General features: G+C 42.0%; 1 long non-coding RNA gene across 3 annotated transcripts; it reads left to right on the top strand.

Annotated features, from left to right (window-relative positions):
* The first annotated feature begins 3,595 nt into the window (after nucleotides 1-3,595).
* Nucleotides 3,596-15,972, top strand: LOC139118452 (uncharacterized). 3 transcript variants are annotated; one of them, XR_011548718.1, is made up of 4 exons: nucleotides 3,596-3,825; nucleotides 4,150-4,341; nucleotides 13,815-14,327; nucleotides 15,515-15,972. It is a non-coding gene; the product is annotated as an uncharacterized lncRNA (long non-coding RNA). The 3 variants fall into 3 exon arrangements; XR_011548719.1 differs by having other exon boundaries at nucleotides 13,844-15,972; XR_011548717.1 differs by having other exon boundaries at nucleotides 13,815-15,972.
* Nucleotides 15,973-16,470: the final 498 nt, after the last annotated feature.

The raw sequence follows: 16,470 nt of genomic DNA, 5'->3' as shown, positions 1-16,470 counted from the left end.
GAAGCCGAGTGCGGAGTGCGTATTTACCCACTACATCGCGGCGGCGGTTCCGTGCATGTAGATGACAATAGCGAGGAAATTAGAAAAGCGTGACCTTGTTTTGTAGAGCATACCTGATCTCATCAAAAGCCATGTCAACACAAATAAGGCATTTTTAAAAAAATCAATTTGAAAATCAGGGGTAATGTGTATCTATCTATCTATCTATCTATCTATCTATCTATCTATCTATCTATCTATCTATCTATCTATCTATCTATCTATCTATCTCTATCTATCTATCTATCTATCTATCTATCTATCTATCTATCTATCTATCTATCTATCTATCTATCTATCTATCTATCTATCTATCTATCTATCTACCTTCCTACCTACCTACCTACCCACCCATCCATCCATCCATCCACATCCATCCATCCATCCATCCATCCATCCATCCATCCATCCATCCATCCATCCATCCATCCATCCATCCATCCATCCATCCATCATCCATCCATCCATCCATCCATCCATCCATCCATCCATCCATCCATCCATCCATCCATCCATCCATCCATCCATCCATCTATCTATCTATCTATCTATCTATCTATCTATCTATCTATCTATCTATCTATCTATTCACTTTTCACACATAGCCTACACGAAGACAAAGACACGTCCATTACAACCATCAATCTCTGAATCTATGAATACACACATATAGGCTGATAGATGCATGCATGTATATATGCAAACCTTTTGACGAGGCATTTTTAATTTTTGACTTTACAAGACTTTACTGCCTTTATCACGGTGCCTCATAGCATAGAGAAAAACTTTTTCTCGAGGGTCTATACTCATAGTGACGGGTATACGGTCTTTCTCATCTGGTCAAAAATTGTCATCATGTCTAGTGCTACCTGAAAGTAAATGGAAAACCCCTAAATTCGCTCAATATTTCCTCGTAGATATCAATTAAGTTTGGTCAGTTCCCCCATAGACCCTCGAGGGTCTATGGTTCCCATAGATTTGTTCAATTTGTACTTTTAAGCGTAATTATAAGCCAACAGGCCGCCTATATGGCGTCCATGGGCCTTGTTGGACCGGATGCTGACACCTGTTGATTCTGTCGGCGACTGTTCCTCGTGTGCCTCTCTGACTTTACCAGTGGTCTTCCATGCCCTCTCACCAATTGATAGGATTTTATTTTTGACAATTATAAGCCAGGTTGTCCTCGAAAAGTAAACTAAAATATGCACACTGGAAAAAAAAATGCTCACAAAATAGTAATTGCCAGGCTACTTCTTGACCATCGATCTCAAAGTTGTCATAGAATGATCAAATTTATTCAATGAAAGTCTAATATTTTACAGAACTGTGATTAAGACTTTCTTTTTTCGAACTTATTTGCGAAAAAATTTTTTGAATATTCTGCGAATTCAGAAGCTCATGATCATATTACACAGAGAAACGACATCAGAACAAAGTTATTTAAGAGCCAACCTTTGACAGATACAAGATTCTCTAGAACGCAAGTTTATGGAATGTCAGGGAAGGGGAAGAATTACATGGATTATTTGCAATTTTTTGCGTAGAAATGTAACTTTAACAAATATTGACGTATTTATAATTGTAATTCAGAAAAAAATGTTTTAGGAAACAAGATGGAGAAGTGATCGAATTACTGATTTTCCTGGGAAATGGTCAATTCATAAATATTAACTCGGTGTTAGGAAAGTACTCATCAATGTACTGTTCTGACACGAGTTGGTTACAAGATATAATGTAGAGATGACATTACGGAATAGAACTCAATTTATAGAAGCTTTTGAAAAGACAACAACTTTAAGTTAATTTGTATTTTTTATTTTTGTTTATTGCAAGAGTATTTGATTTATAAAAGCTTACTTGACCGATGTGAATCTTCCTGACAAATTTTAAATAAAAAAATTATTTTAGAGCCGCGTATGTATGTATGTATGTATGTATGTATGTATGTATGTATGTATGTATGTATGTATGTATGTATGTATGTATGTATGTATGTATGTATGTATGTATGTATGTATGTATGTATGTATGTATGTATGTATGTATGTATGTATGTATGTATGTATGTATGTATGTATGTATGTATGTATGTATGTATGTATGTATGTATGTATGTATGTATGTATGTATGTATGTATGTATGTATGTATGTATGTATGTATGTATATCTTTGTGCATACCTGCATATATGTATATTCATATAGATAGATATAACGATGGGTGAATGCACAGAAGGGTGGATGTTTGTAGACTCGGAGATATAAATTTATTGTTTTCAAGCGGAACAAGTCACCGAGTATCCGAAAGAATGTTTGGTGGAAACTTGCATTGCACATTCTTATAGGCCTATATTTTTGTTTTTTGCTTTACCTTCGAAATAAGTTCTGACGTCCAAAAGGACAAAACAAACAGAAATAACCAGACCAAATCAAGTTATTAGGGACACAAACGATAGAAAAAGGCTGAAAACAGAACAATACACGTTAAAAGCGTAAAGTAGTAATCGCGGATTTTCACTGAGGCTGGGCGGGGCGGGGGCGGCATGTGAGGGTCGCGTGATTCACAGCATCGAGAATGTATCACAGACCACGATATTACCGGCCACATACGACCAAACACAACCTGATTTTATGAAAAGGATAGACAGAAGCCTTTTTTTATAAACTGGTCAAAGGCAGCCGCATCACGTGATATATTTATTCCTTTCTTTCGCAGTTGGCATTGACTCGGACTGAGAGAGGACAATAGAATATGAATTGCATGCCCGACTGCTGCTTCATTCTAAAATGAAATGACCTATGACCTAAAAGAATTGAAGCGACGCAAAAGTTTGACACTACTTGAAAACAGAAAGCGTCATTTTTAACAGCTAGAGAGCAGTGTAAGTAATACAAATCCTGACCCGAAGACAATCTGGTGTCGTCACACGCAATACAAAATAGCTTGCCATGACTTTGCAGCACACCTGAGTTACCAATGCCAGTCCATACAACATTATTATCTCTGTGAGCTACAGTTTATTGAATAAAAAAAGAAAAAAAACTTTATTGGCAAGGTCATCGCATCGGAGCAGTTAACAGAACAATTTAAACAGAGGTGACTAGAAACCGGGGTCACGGCATTGAACCCAGTGAAATAAGAAAAACCGTTTTCCATCACAATTTCCGCTTTGTAGGGTTGAGTGTCTCATAGCATCACTTATGAAAGACAGAGAAAACCCATATGACGTCACAAAGAATTAATGACGAATAAAGGTAAGGTTGTCGTCTGCCTTTTTCTAAAGATTTAGAAAATTAGACATGAACTTTTATTGTTGTGTTTTTGTTATTCCGGGTATTTTACTGTTGCAAACGGCACTTCGAATATGTCAGAAGTAAAAACCAGCAGCCACATCCCTCGGGAAATCTGTCGACGAATTTAATTTTTCTATTTATCGGGACCTTTCAAGTAACTTCCGGTTTTGTTCAAGGTTTCTTTTACCTTCTGATGAGTCCACCACATACGGGTGATTGACACTTCCTCCAAGAGAACACACCCCTTTCAAGGACACGTGTTCGAAAAATCGTTTTTCAGTGCTCGCCTGGCTGCACTACATAAACAGCAGAACAGAAACGGTAGAAAAAGGCTGAAAACAGACCAATTCACGTTAAAAATAATAATCCACTCTGAATGAAGACATTTCCTGTCTCTCTACGTTCTGATCATGAGCGGAAGTTTGGTTGCCGGAGGGGATGCACTCGGCAGATGGAATTGCCCATTATCAATTTGAGTTTGTTCGGGTTACGGGTAAATCTGATGTACTTCCCTTTGTTAGTAACTAATAAGCAATTACGAGCACGTCAAATTTTCCAATGCCTGGTCATATACGCTGACAATATCGCTTGTTAAAATACCTTTTATTCATATTTTAGCCGGGTTTTTATTTCGGAGCGATTTCTGCTTTTTAGACATGTGCCGTGTTTAATTATAAGACTCTTCCGTGTCATTTGGTGTGGCTGTTAATAAGCGCGGGTAAAACATCGCCCGCCATTTGATATTTTGTTCGATTTCCGGTTCTACGTATCGTCAGCATATGTGATCATATTCCTTTTATTATCGTTTTTTTTCTAGTGTGGGTACCACACCGTGGCTGTCAATCACACGCCTGCCACCTCGAACTCAACAATCACGATCGTCTTGTTATCGCCAGTGTATAGAGGTTGTTGTACCACTTTCTGTAAAACCCCCGATGACGTGCACATTCGGATCTCGGCGATTTTCAACAGCAGCTACCTTGAGCTACTTTGATCAATCGAAGTGGAGGTAACCCCGATTTATTATCACATTGAGTGATCCCTCGTGACACTTCGACATTCACTACAACGGCACACGTTCAATACAATAAGCTATCTTCTTGGTTTTAGCCGGCGCGCTGCGCTGATGCCATACCCCTACAATGGCGGCGACCTGCTTGCGAGTCATCGAACTTTTTGTCTTCTTTTTAATGACAGGAATAAAATTAACGGCCGCTCAGGCGAAAAGTCGCTCAGTTTATTAGCCAACGAGGCTGTGTTTACGATGTGCTCCGAACCAACCAGGCCCACTTCAGCTGGACGAAACGAAAATATGCGCTACAACATACGCCAGATTTTACATTTTCTCATTGTTGGAACGGTTATCGATTTTGGTTATGGTGATTTTGTGTTATTTACGGGCAACTTACAGATGTTGGAGAAATAGCACGACTACAAGCTGTCGGTCGTTTACCGTGCCTCTCCAAATTTGTTCAGAGGGCTGGGTGACGAGGCGCGTTTTTTTTTTTATTTCGTGGGTGTATGTTCGGGCCCGCATGGCCCGTAACTCCTTTTAGATAGGGGTATGGCGGATAATCGGAGTCATAAAAAGCAGCCATTAAACGTTAACTCCCAGCGGCTTATCTATAATTGGCAGAGAAGGTACTGGGTAGGTTTTGGTCCTGACTTTTACGGCTCTTTCCCTCCCGGACAAAATGCGTTGATGGAAGTTTGCGAGTGGCCGGAGAAAATCCTGCCTGTGCCCTTTCGGTAACAGTCCAAACACTACATGCACAACTCAAATATTGTCACCATAACTACGGGATTTCTCGATGACAGTGTCATCCATCTTCTCGGTGCAGCTCGTTGACATCACGGTCCTGGCGACAGAAAAGGAGAGACACCCGAGTTTTAGAAAATGAATACGTTTCAGCATGTGTGACTGTTCCAAACGACACTAGGTTGAGTGCAGTGTCTGTGGTTCCCGCTCGTCTGATGAAGAACCCTTCACGTGCAATCACATCGTGTACAAGGGGAAAAAACCGGTGGTTTAATTTTTTTGTTCGTGTGATCAGTCAACGATGACGCCTGTTGTTGAGTGTATTTAAGGTAAACAATGCGGATAAGAAACGTCGAAATGCTGTTCACTACTGGGCGATACAGGTCACTTCTTTCGTATTGGCAAACGTGAATGACGAAGATACCCCGGGCCACCGCACTGTAAACAAGGCGTCGAAATGCTGCAATTATCCGATAATATGCTATAAAACCATCAAAGAAAATAAAAATAGCTGAGCGATCTGCGGTGAGTGGTTAGTGTAAATATCGGCGATTGTCTTCCAATAAATGGTGCATTGTGGTATGGAATCGCTTGTTTGTTGGTGGGGTCGTCGATTGTGCAACGGTGGCCGACACACAATTGCTCCGGTAACGGTATCTGCGCAGTACCGGCGAGACGTAATAAAAGCTCCGTCATTGATTGGAAGTACAAAAATAGAGGGGTATCCCCAAGCCTTTGTATGCGGACGTGGATTTTTCTATTTACACTGGCGTTTATAAAGGCACCCTTGCCTTTTTTTAAACTTGTGAAAAGAAGGGCTTTCTGTGTAGGCATAAGGGGACCACGACAATCAGTCATAATGCCGTTGGAAACGAGTTCATTTAATACAGACAGAGTGGACGATCTGTACAATATATCATTGTGATTAAAAGACTGCATTTTGATCATATTTATGATCGGTGTAGTCCTCTTTTAATAAATCTAGAGCGCTCTGTTAGACGTCCCATGCTTTCCGTTTTAGACAGCTGATTCCTACCCATAAAAATAACAAAAAACAACGCCGAATTATTACATATAAATGTGTCTCCTAACGGACATTGTTCTCCTGAGCTGGAAATGATGGCCCCGTAATTAATTTCTGGCCCAGTTTTCTTAGTTTAAAACAAAAAGGAAACCGTATGGGGCGAGTTTATATCGAGAAGTAATGATTTTATTATTTATGGGGAAATTAATGGCATGGTCGACACTAATTTGAATGTGAAGGGACTCCGCCAACTATAAATTTGCCGATTTGCCTACCGCGTGTGTGAGTAACGACCGCGATCAGCTGTCAACAACAGCACAACAAGCTGGTGCGCATACTAATTAGGACGAATATCACTATCTCTCGATTCATCACATTGAACTCTGGTTGCACCTGGCATGTGCAAATAACACATATTTTCTTGTCTTCGGTCACCCGACTGCACGCCAGAACCTGGAGCTTGTAGTTTTTTTTGGTCGCGTACTGTACGGCGGCGGGCGGGCCAAGGCCTTTTCCCGCTCAACCGTCACAGTAAAAGTTCGGACACTCTAGGAGGTCTGCTACGCTACGATGGATGACTCAAAAACGTTGTGGGTCATTTCCCGCCATAATCACGCGCGCAGACACACCAAATATTCTGAAACGAGCGGAAAACTTTCTTCAATGTGTCAGAAAATTCGCAGGACAGTCTGTTGTTTTGACAATGACGTGTTGCTCGTTGTGAAGGTGTAGCAAAGAGAACGATCCGTCAAAACACAATAAGGAGCGAGAGATATATGTCAGTGAAAGATGAATTTTGAAGGTTAACAACGGACATCGAGGTGACATTCATCACTCTCTGTCGCAATCCTTTCCATCGTATGTATTTTAATTAGCGCACTTTTTTCGAAGCACGCAAACTCAGACATCAAACAACGCTAAGTTATCCGAATGTTCGTCATCAGCAAACTCCAATGAGGAATAATTCCATTCGAGGAAGTAAAAATCGTATCGGAATAGTTCGTTCTCACCGAACGCAGCTTTTCCGAGAAAGCTTTCCGTTGTATTTCAAACTCCGCTCTGACAACCAGTCTTCTGTTCTTTCGCGAATCTTCAGTATTCCACGTACCACGAAAATAAAATTATTGAATTTTGACGCAGCGAACAGGGGGTCAAAGGTCACCGGAAACAAGATGGACTCTGCATACTGGCACGATGATTGTGAGTTATTATCTGTGATAATTTCATCTCCAAATGACACAAATTTCCCCGACTGTTGCAATCATTTTTCCCACAATTTGCACCCGCGTAATTTTGTTATCAAACAATTTCGCAATCATTCCTTGGAAATGGCTGTCATTACTACAAGGGGAGAGAAATTGTCGCCGCCTGGCTAATTCGAACTGGCATCCGTTTTGGGAAGGCCATCGCATTTGAAGGCCCCTCTGTGAAGCATGGAAAATACGAATGACCGTAGAACAATCAAAATGTTTCGGTGTGCATCCGGCTGGCTTGCAACGCATTGTACGGGGCTCCCGCGAGAATTAACGGGATTTTGTGCATTCGGCAACGTGTTGATTTCACGTTGCCATAGAAATCGAGAAGCATCAGTGACGTCATGTCAACCGAGAGACCTTCCCTTGTATGCATGTAACGCAGATATTTCTTTCAACTCATGTATCTGAAAGATTCAACAAAAATACATTTCGAAGAAGTTCGTTAATATATTTTGCTTTTGATTTCTCATGACCTTGATCCTGCAAAGAAAGAGTAAAGTTGTCTTTTGCTTCATTTGTGTCTGTGTGCATATACCCACAGTTCTTCGGGTATGATCGATGACATACCAAACCAAAAATCATTTTCGTTTCGCCTAACATCGTTCACACAAAAGTTTCTCAACCTTGGAAGCCTGAAGACATGTCACCGGACCCTCCGTCTCCTACAAAATAAATAGCGCATATCAAACCATGTCTTCTGAAGTCATGTCTAAGACCTTCAAACGCATCAGATTTGACCTAAAGGCTAGATGAATCACCCAACACCGAACGAATCACCAATAGTGTTGCGGACACCTAGCTTTGAATTAGTGATCTAAAGTTCCTTCCTTCCTTGGCCGCCAACACTTATAACCTTAATTTCATCGTGAACGCGTGACCCAACCCCTTTATATCCAACCTCACTCGCCTATCTCCCCCAATCCCCCATTCTCAGGTCTGTAAATGAAACCCGTCGCCGGTCAACGACACCTGTCTGATCTATCTTCTGACAAAACATCCGGTATCCTGCCCTATCCTTTGGTCTACGTCTTAAACTCCCAGCACACCTGTCTGCGGTCCAATGGCATCACTAGCCTCTTTCAGACATAACGACATAAAACCCTCTTCTCTTTCCCCCTCAATCTCGGCCATGGTAGCATTATTTTTCACTCGTTCTATTAACCAGTCTTGACCTACCACCCGCGCCCCCTTCTCATACACAATATCTGGTCTTTAGGAACCTATTCCGTGGTGAAATAAAGTTGACGTCACTCGTTCCTTCCTGCACTCTCCTGCTTTCCCTCAGGCGTTCCATAAAAAGTTCAATCTCTCAACAAGACCTTCTTCATCGTAGCCTTACAAAAAAATCGGATTTGAAGTTCCGTAACCTCTTCTACCCACATCTTCCCTCCCGGCTGCGGACCTAGTTGAACACCCACGAATGACATCCACATATCTGTGACCAGTCAACCGGTTGGGTTTAGGCTGTTGAAACAGGCCAAACAACAAGCTCGTGCGAAAACATTTCACACAAGCAACAATCCTGAATCATTGAACCCCTTCAAGCACGGACAATAAATGTCTAAAATTCTTTCATGTCAGCTCCATTGGACAGGTCGCTGATCTGCCAACAATTGCTATAGCAGGCCACAAAACCGAATGGAGTGACCGCCGACCATCAACCCCGGGGTACCACTTGCCTAAAACAAAACAAAAGCAAAGAGAGGAGACATCTATATCCACCTATATGAATACAACTGGCGACCTTTTCACAAGTATGACTTTGAGTGACGAGAAAATGAAACGATAAAAATATCACCTTCCATAAGTTCAGGGGCGATGCGGAACATATATGATTGATCGGATGAACAATGCAAGAATCTGTGATTTCTTGCTTTAAGGCAATGTTTTAGTCAGAATGTATTGACTATTGCTGGTAAGAAACTTGCAGTTTTAATGAAAAATGTCAAATCTGCTGCTCCGAAGCTACTCATGAATACCATTAGAGTGATGGCACTTATTCTGAAACTGAAACAGGCGACTTCATCTGTCGTATCTCACATTACACTACGGTGCACTCTTCATTTTCCTAACAAAGGCGCTTGACTCTCCTTCGGTTGGTGTTTGACAGGCCAACACGCAACAATTGCGCGATATTTACGTGCGATGTATTCGGTGAAATGAATTATTTGCGGTCTTGTCTTACACGCTCGGAACAGACGGTTACTCCGATTCGTGATCTTTACAGGGTGAGTCAGGGATCAGAAACTAATTATCGTTTAAAATAAAAGGTTAATTAAAACAAACGAAGACGAAGCACACCTACTTATTGGTCAAGGTGTACCGTCGTTAGCTCGCCGGAAAATTACTTAAATTTAAAGAAAATTTGAAGGCAATAAAAATTGTCGTTCGAAATATTTTGGCGGGCGATTGACAAACGGCGTCGTTCGTTAATGTTTTCGCGCGAAATTGACAAGATGATATCGTTTAGGTGAAATTTTAGCGCCGATTGACAAGATGATGTCGTTTTGTGAAATTTCGGTGAGTGATTGAGAAGATTTCTATTATAGCAAAGTGATTGCTTTGGACGACTATTCCCCACGCGGGGGTGACTTTCCCCCCTCATATAGATATCATCACGCGATTTAGAGGCTATCAAACCAGTCCATTAAAAATCCAACCCAATTTCTGTTCTGACAGGGATCTGTGTTGCGAAATTCTCCTGGTAGTGAGTTTTAATAACTCAGCCAAAGTCAGCTAACTATGTGTAGTCGGCTTACTATGTGTTTTAATCTCCGTTTTTGACAGTCCATTTGTGTTAGCTGTTTCCCCGGAGGCCTACATAATATGACGCATAGAACGATTTGCTTCACTTTTTTGAAAATGATGAAAAAACGGCTTTCAACGACAGACGATGGGCTGAAGGAGAAACGTGTGATTCAACACTTCAGCAAAAATGATAGAAAATGAGGTAAAACTCCTCCTCATCAAGCCAAGACCTTAAATTGATTTTTTAAAATTTTGTTTTGTACTTGATCATAGACGGCTTTATGTCTTCCATGTGTCAGTAGCACGTGAATCCAGCCGAAAATATCATAATTTGCATCGGGTGTTATTTCGATAACTGCAGGGTCTGCTGCGCAACGGGATCCATCCGATTTTGCACCGGCTCACTTTACAACACGCAGGACTTTTATTTTTATAAAGATTTCCCCCATAATGGACAACTGACGTTGTCTACGGAATGAACAGCCGACCATCGAAAAGGTGACATCAAACTATGTTAAATAGCATGAGTTCACGCCACGGATTCGTCAATATTGCCTCAAGGGTGCAGTCCTACAAGGCAGCGACGCGTTAGGCGAAACGCTGCCGCCACATACTCCATCCTGCTTAAGAACGACCGCAATGTCAAAGGTCATAGCATCTTTGCCAACACCCAGTACCCCCGCGGGCTGGCCTTTTTATTGCACTTATTAAATTTTTTCTCTCTTTTTGAACGAAATAGTGGACGGCGAGAAACAAGGTCTTCTTCGTTATAACTGTTGTTTTTTTCATTTGCGAAAACTTTTTGCCCCCGGTTCGCTAGGGTGACGCTGCCATGACTACGGGGCACCCAAACAAACAATTTTAATCGGTGTATATATATTACGAAGATATAAAATATATTTTGAGTGTGCCCTGCGCAGGATTTTAACGTTTTTTACTGCCCCTGTGTCGCCGTCGCCAGCCGTTACAGAAAGATCAGTCACCGTCAGTTTGGATCGTCCCATCACTGAGAAACGGGCTATGCATCTTATCGGGAGGGCGGGAGTGTCGACTCATGGCGACACATACCAGAAACTGGCTGTCAGGCGCGGGACTAGTTCTCATTAATCTACCTCATGAATACGATGCAGTGAATTATTTTTGTCGTTTAGCGGGATAATGACTATATCAAATTTGTTGTACGGAGAAAGTTTTGAATTTTAGCGCGAGTGGAAAGAAACATCCTTAAAATGTGCGGCAATGTAACGCTAGTACTACAGTTAACATTTCAACATTTTTTTCAAAATAGATAAAGTTTCGTCCATTTTGTGGGATGTAAAAAGGGGTTGGGGATAAAGTATGGGAACGTGGGAGGATTGAAAGGTCGTGGGGTGTTGTTCAAAATTTTGCGTTTTCCAATTTCCTTTCGGCCGTTTATCTTCCAACCGAATGGGAACTGTGCTGTTTTAATAAACCACTTCTACTTCGAAACTTGTGGAATAGTCGCATTTTTTCGTGATGATGTTTCTACGCGTTGGGACATGAACACAATTCAACAGGCTGCTAAGCCCCGCCCATACCGAGGCGTGGTCTCGTTTTTTTCACCAGTTGACGCAAAGCGTTGCATTGTGGGAAGGCACTGACCTATCGCAAGTGGGGTTGTTTTTCACGCTCGAGTGAGCAGCCTGCACACACACAGGACGACATCTAGAGTGGACAACTTTCTACCTGGCACCAAATCAAGCGAAAATGGCATGCATGTATTAGCGCGGGACGCGGCGCAGGTGTGGCCGAAAACAACGACTCGGGGTAAAAAAAGCGGCGAAATTTCGACCAAAAGTTTTCGGCGGAAACATAACGGAACTTCAGAAGCGTTCATTGGTTTTGCAATTTGTAAATCCCAACAGCGTGTCAGCGATAGTCAATGGTAGAACAAAGCCAGTCTCTTGCACCTTTCGGCTATTAATACTGAAAAGATTTGAAAAGAGTCCATTCAAACCGACCAAGCATAGCACTAATACGCCTGTGTTTACCTGACAAAGCCACCATAGAAATTTGGTGAAATGTTGAACAAAGAAACCGGCTTTTCCCTCAATGTGCTCTGTTTGATTTGGTGAGGTTACTTTCTTTATTCACCCTGGATTGCAGTGTCGGGAGCAGAGCGCGGTGGCGAAGACTTAGAGAAGTTCCATCGCCGTCGCAAAAAGAGGTCGCCATTTTTTCTCTGCTTCTCACTCTTCTCTCGATTCAAGATGGCCTCTGGAACCCACCTTGAAAAGTGCTAACTCCGTTGGGTGGCCCCGGCTGAGTTCCACCAAAACAGCATGCAAATAGGGGTCCGGTTTTTTTAAGCCCGTGGGAATAGGTAGAAGCGCTGTTTGGTATGTAGGGGTAGCTATTTGTTTCGCCTGGCTGAACCCAATCCATTCAGTTGAGTCACGCCTTATGAGCAGTCTTGGTTCCGAGCCAGCTGCAGGGAGAGTGGATCTGCCCCCACCTAACTTTAATCACCTTCTGCGGAGATTTGTCAGCGCCGACTCAAACACCGATTTTTTTTTCTATCAGCTGACAACCTACCCAAAGAGAGAACTTCCACTGTCGCGACCATCCCTCCCAACGGCCAAAAAAGTTCAAAACCGTTGAAGACAGTCAATCACAGAACCCGTCTTCTTAGCGTGCTAATAAACTTTCTTGCGCCCGCCTCATATTTTAGAGAGCTTCCTCACACGGTCGTTAAGAACTATTGTCTTGTTCCATCAAATTTTCGGACTGCGTGTTTTTGAAAGCAGAGCACCCGAATTACCCCCCAATAAATATTTATTTCTGTTCGTTTTGATAGCCCTCAGTGAAAACAATGCGCTAGATGCTCACTCAAGCGTGAACTCAACAGATCATCGTGTGAGAAAGTTGAAGGAGAGAAAAACGCAATCTATGTGTATATATTTAAGATTCTCACCAAAGTAGACAGAAACAACAACTTCAGGGATAACAAGTGTCGAATTTGATCATAGCGATTTAGATAATCGGCTGGCCTGACCATTTTTGCGAATATTTCCAATTCTGATTCTAAGAAAAGCGCGAGTAATTTCCCCCAAAGTTTTGAAGTTATTTTTTGAATATTGACGTCTTTCCCACTTTCATTACAGCAATGTTAGTGATGTGTGTATGGGAATTTACGTCTCTTGGATTCTCCGGATTTTGAAAGCACTCAATGCCCGCATAATTATAATTCAGTGATCGTAATCCATACACTTTCGTCGCTAATCGCTCTAACGGTTCTTCTGTAGCGAAGTTCTGGGTTTAAGGTTGGACAACGGCTTTCTTTCCAGTGGTCTTCTTCTGAGAGGAGACACAACACAACTAGAGTCAGCGAGATTCAAAGGGTCGTAAAATAAGACAACACGATTCCAGGCTCGTCCTCGCGCTGCCTCCCCTGGGGTTGCAGTGATTTTGTGGAGTTGTTGTCATGGGAACGGGGCATTTAAAAAAACAACAATTGTACATGATTTATCGTGCCTTCGCTAAATTGGACCCGCACTGTGTAATAAGTTTCACCGTGATAGGTTGACCTCTAGCATGACAGGTGTTCAACGATGACGTCACCTCAGCTGTGTCGTACCCTGAATATCGTTTCCCGCCAAATCAATCAATGTTCACAACTTTTTTCCACCTCTTCGACTATAACTAAAAGCTCGTTTTTGTTGTTCTCTCCTCAGCTCGATATTTTTGTATTCGTATTTTGCAGACCTAACCTAATACAACTTGTCTGGGGTGTTTGAACTACAAATGGATGCTATCGACACTATTTGTCAACATGGCTGACCGCTCCGTGACGACCCGTCACAACTGGCACCGACCACGCAAGGGTGTATATGTTAAACTCCACGTTCCTAAGGCAACCGTTCGAGTCCTCCTGGTATCCCTTCAGTAAAAAAGTCCACGGTCCCGACCGGCTGGGCTCCCGAGAAGAATTTCAGACATAACCAGCATGTCGCCAAAGGGGTCGACAAGGAATGTCGAACCCTGCACATAATATCAAACGGTCATCAACATGTGCGTTTAAGTACAGTCACGTCAGCCGCTCGAAGATGGATGGTTCCTTAATGGCAGACGGAGACATACAGACAAGATGGCGACGTCAGAACGCACCGATATTTTATATTTCTCATCCGCAGTGTACGACGGCATTAATTGAGTTCGAGGCATCAATTTTGATTTAAGTTAGACTGGTAAACAACCGTTTTGCTTTCGAAGAGAAATTAACGTCGAGGATTAACAATTTGAAATATCTGTAGAATTCAGATGTGCTGTACAACTCAATACTTTGCAGTGTCTTTTGGGAGTTAAACAAACCACACCCTCTATCTCAATATAAATAGGCAGTTTTCTCTGCGCCAGTATAATTGATAGTGAGCAAGGAGAACCACTTGTTGGATTCACTGGGGCGTCCCTAGGGAGTAATTCTTAGGTAGTTGGTAACGAGAGCAGAGATCCGTTTTGACATCCATTTACAAATTTCTCGTCTGGTTCACAACTCAACCAGAATGTCATAAAGGACGAGAATGAAGAAAACAAAACTCCATTTGCCATCAATTTGCTTCAGCACGCTTCAAGCGAACAGTTTTCCCTGTTTGAGCTGCTTCCACGCGGCTCGCTCTCTTCAGATGTCTGCATTTGCCTGAACCCTCTCCGGGCTCTCAGTTTCAGCGCAGCTAATAAACCATTATTAAAATGCTGATCCGAGGAATATTTACAATAAGTAGTCGGCCTGTAGGCGCTCGCCTGGGCTCATAAAACTCCCTGACATCCCCAACCAGTAATAAATAAAATCACTGTTAGTCGTTTCCGTTTGGCTTTCTTGCCACGTTGCCATTATCTTCGTGGAAATCCATGGTACAAAAAAACTCCTAATCACTCAATGGAGGAGGTAGTAGGTGCATATTTGCGTGACTTTGCCCTTGTTGTCGTTGATTTTTCCAAACCGACTTGGTTGAATGTTGAAGTTTGCGGCTTCAATGGCCACAAAAACACCAAAATTCTGAAAACATATGACGCGTTGCGCGAACGAAAACATCCTATTTTGTCTACAGCACAATATTTTAGATGTCGCAATGACAAAGGAAATAAATAGACAAACCAACAAACTAGTCAGTTTATTGCGCCTGAAAATCACTGGCCACAGCCCAGTGTTCAAAGTTCAGCATACTATGAGAAGAAAGTGTGCGCATGTTATTCTTATTTTGATTGGTGAAACAGATTGCATCTTTCGACGTCACGCCAACTTAAAAAGATTCGGATAAGTTTGCTTGCAGGGGAAATTCTCTCTCTCTCTCTCTCTCTCTCTCTCTCTCTCTCTCTCTCTCTCTCTCTCTCTCTCTCTCTCTCTCTCTCTCTCTCTCTCTCTCTCTCTCCACAGATTCCATAGGAGGAAGTCAAGAAGAACGCGGAAGCTCCGACGAAAGGGGAAGTTAATTCAGCTCAGAGGCTGAGCACAATGCCCAGTGATGATTTTAGGAAGAATGCTACAGCGGCGCTGAACAAAACCCCAATTGTGGTTTTATTCAGCGGGTGTTAAAAAAATCAATCTTTTCAGACACGACGTCGATGTGATGTCCATTCTGAAAATGTGTTAGTTGCTTATAAAAAATCACCCAGCTGATCGATAAATTTTTATGGAAAGACTAAAGTTGATTAAACAGAAGTAAGAGTCGATGTCTGCGGGGAGTAATAAAAACAGACAATAGAAACGGTGAGTTTTGCACGCTGTCCTCCAATCAACGTGGTAGTTTACTTCTATAAACACTTCCATTCCTATTAACATCAATTTTTAGCTATTTTGTGTTTTCAATGCTGTCAAATAAAACACGTCTAACTGACCCGTGTAGTTGTATCGTTCCATCTTTCTTTGTTGTCGCGATTTTTTTATACGTGTTAAAGTTGATTTCCCGTCAGATCTCGCCAAGTCTCGACCTGTACACACGAGAGTATAATTGAGAATTATTTGTCCGCTATGTTGTCATATGATCTCACTGATTTGCCGGAAACGAACACATTGTTCCCTAGTAGGCCTGTAATTGACGGGAATTAGAACAAAAATATAAAGGATTCTGACGATGGAGGATTTTCCAACCGACTGTTATAAAGAAAGAAGGGTGTCATTTTATGATTTTATTCGCGGACTATGCGGAACGTGTTCCCGCGATGTTGTGATGGAAATCGATGAACAAGAGCCTGGAGAATTCGCTTTATCGCTGGGTTGAGGCGATGTATGAACGATAAAACTCGCCCGAACTGCATTTATTGTTTTTAACACTGGGTTATTCTCAAGTGTTGTTAACCCCCCCCCCCCTTCTTGTTGATCCGCATGCCCGA

This window comes from Ptychodera flava, chromosome 19 (assembly GCF_041260155.1).
Source record: "Ptychodera flava strain L36383 chromosome 19, AS_Pfla_20210202, whole genome shotgun sequence".
In the NCBI taxonomy this organism is placed as follows: Eukaryota; Metazoa; Hemichordata; class Enteropneusta; family Ptychoderidae; genus Ptychodera; species Ptychodera flava.
Note: the sequence above shows the minus strand (reverse complement) of the source record. Positions and strands in the feature narration are given on the sequence as shown.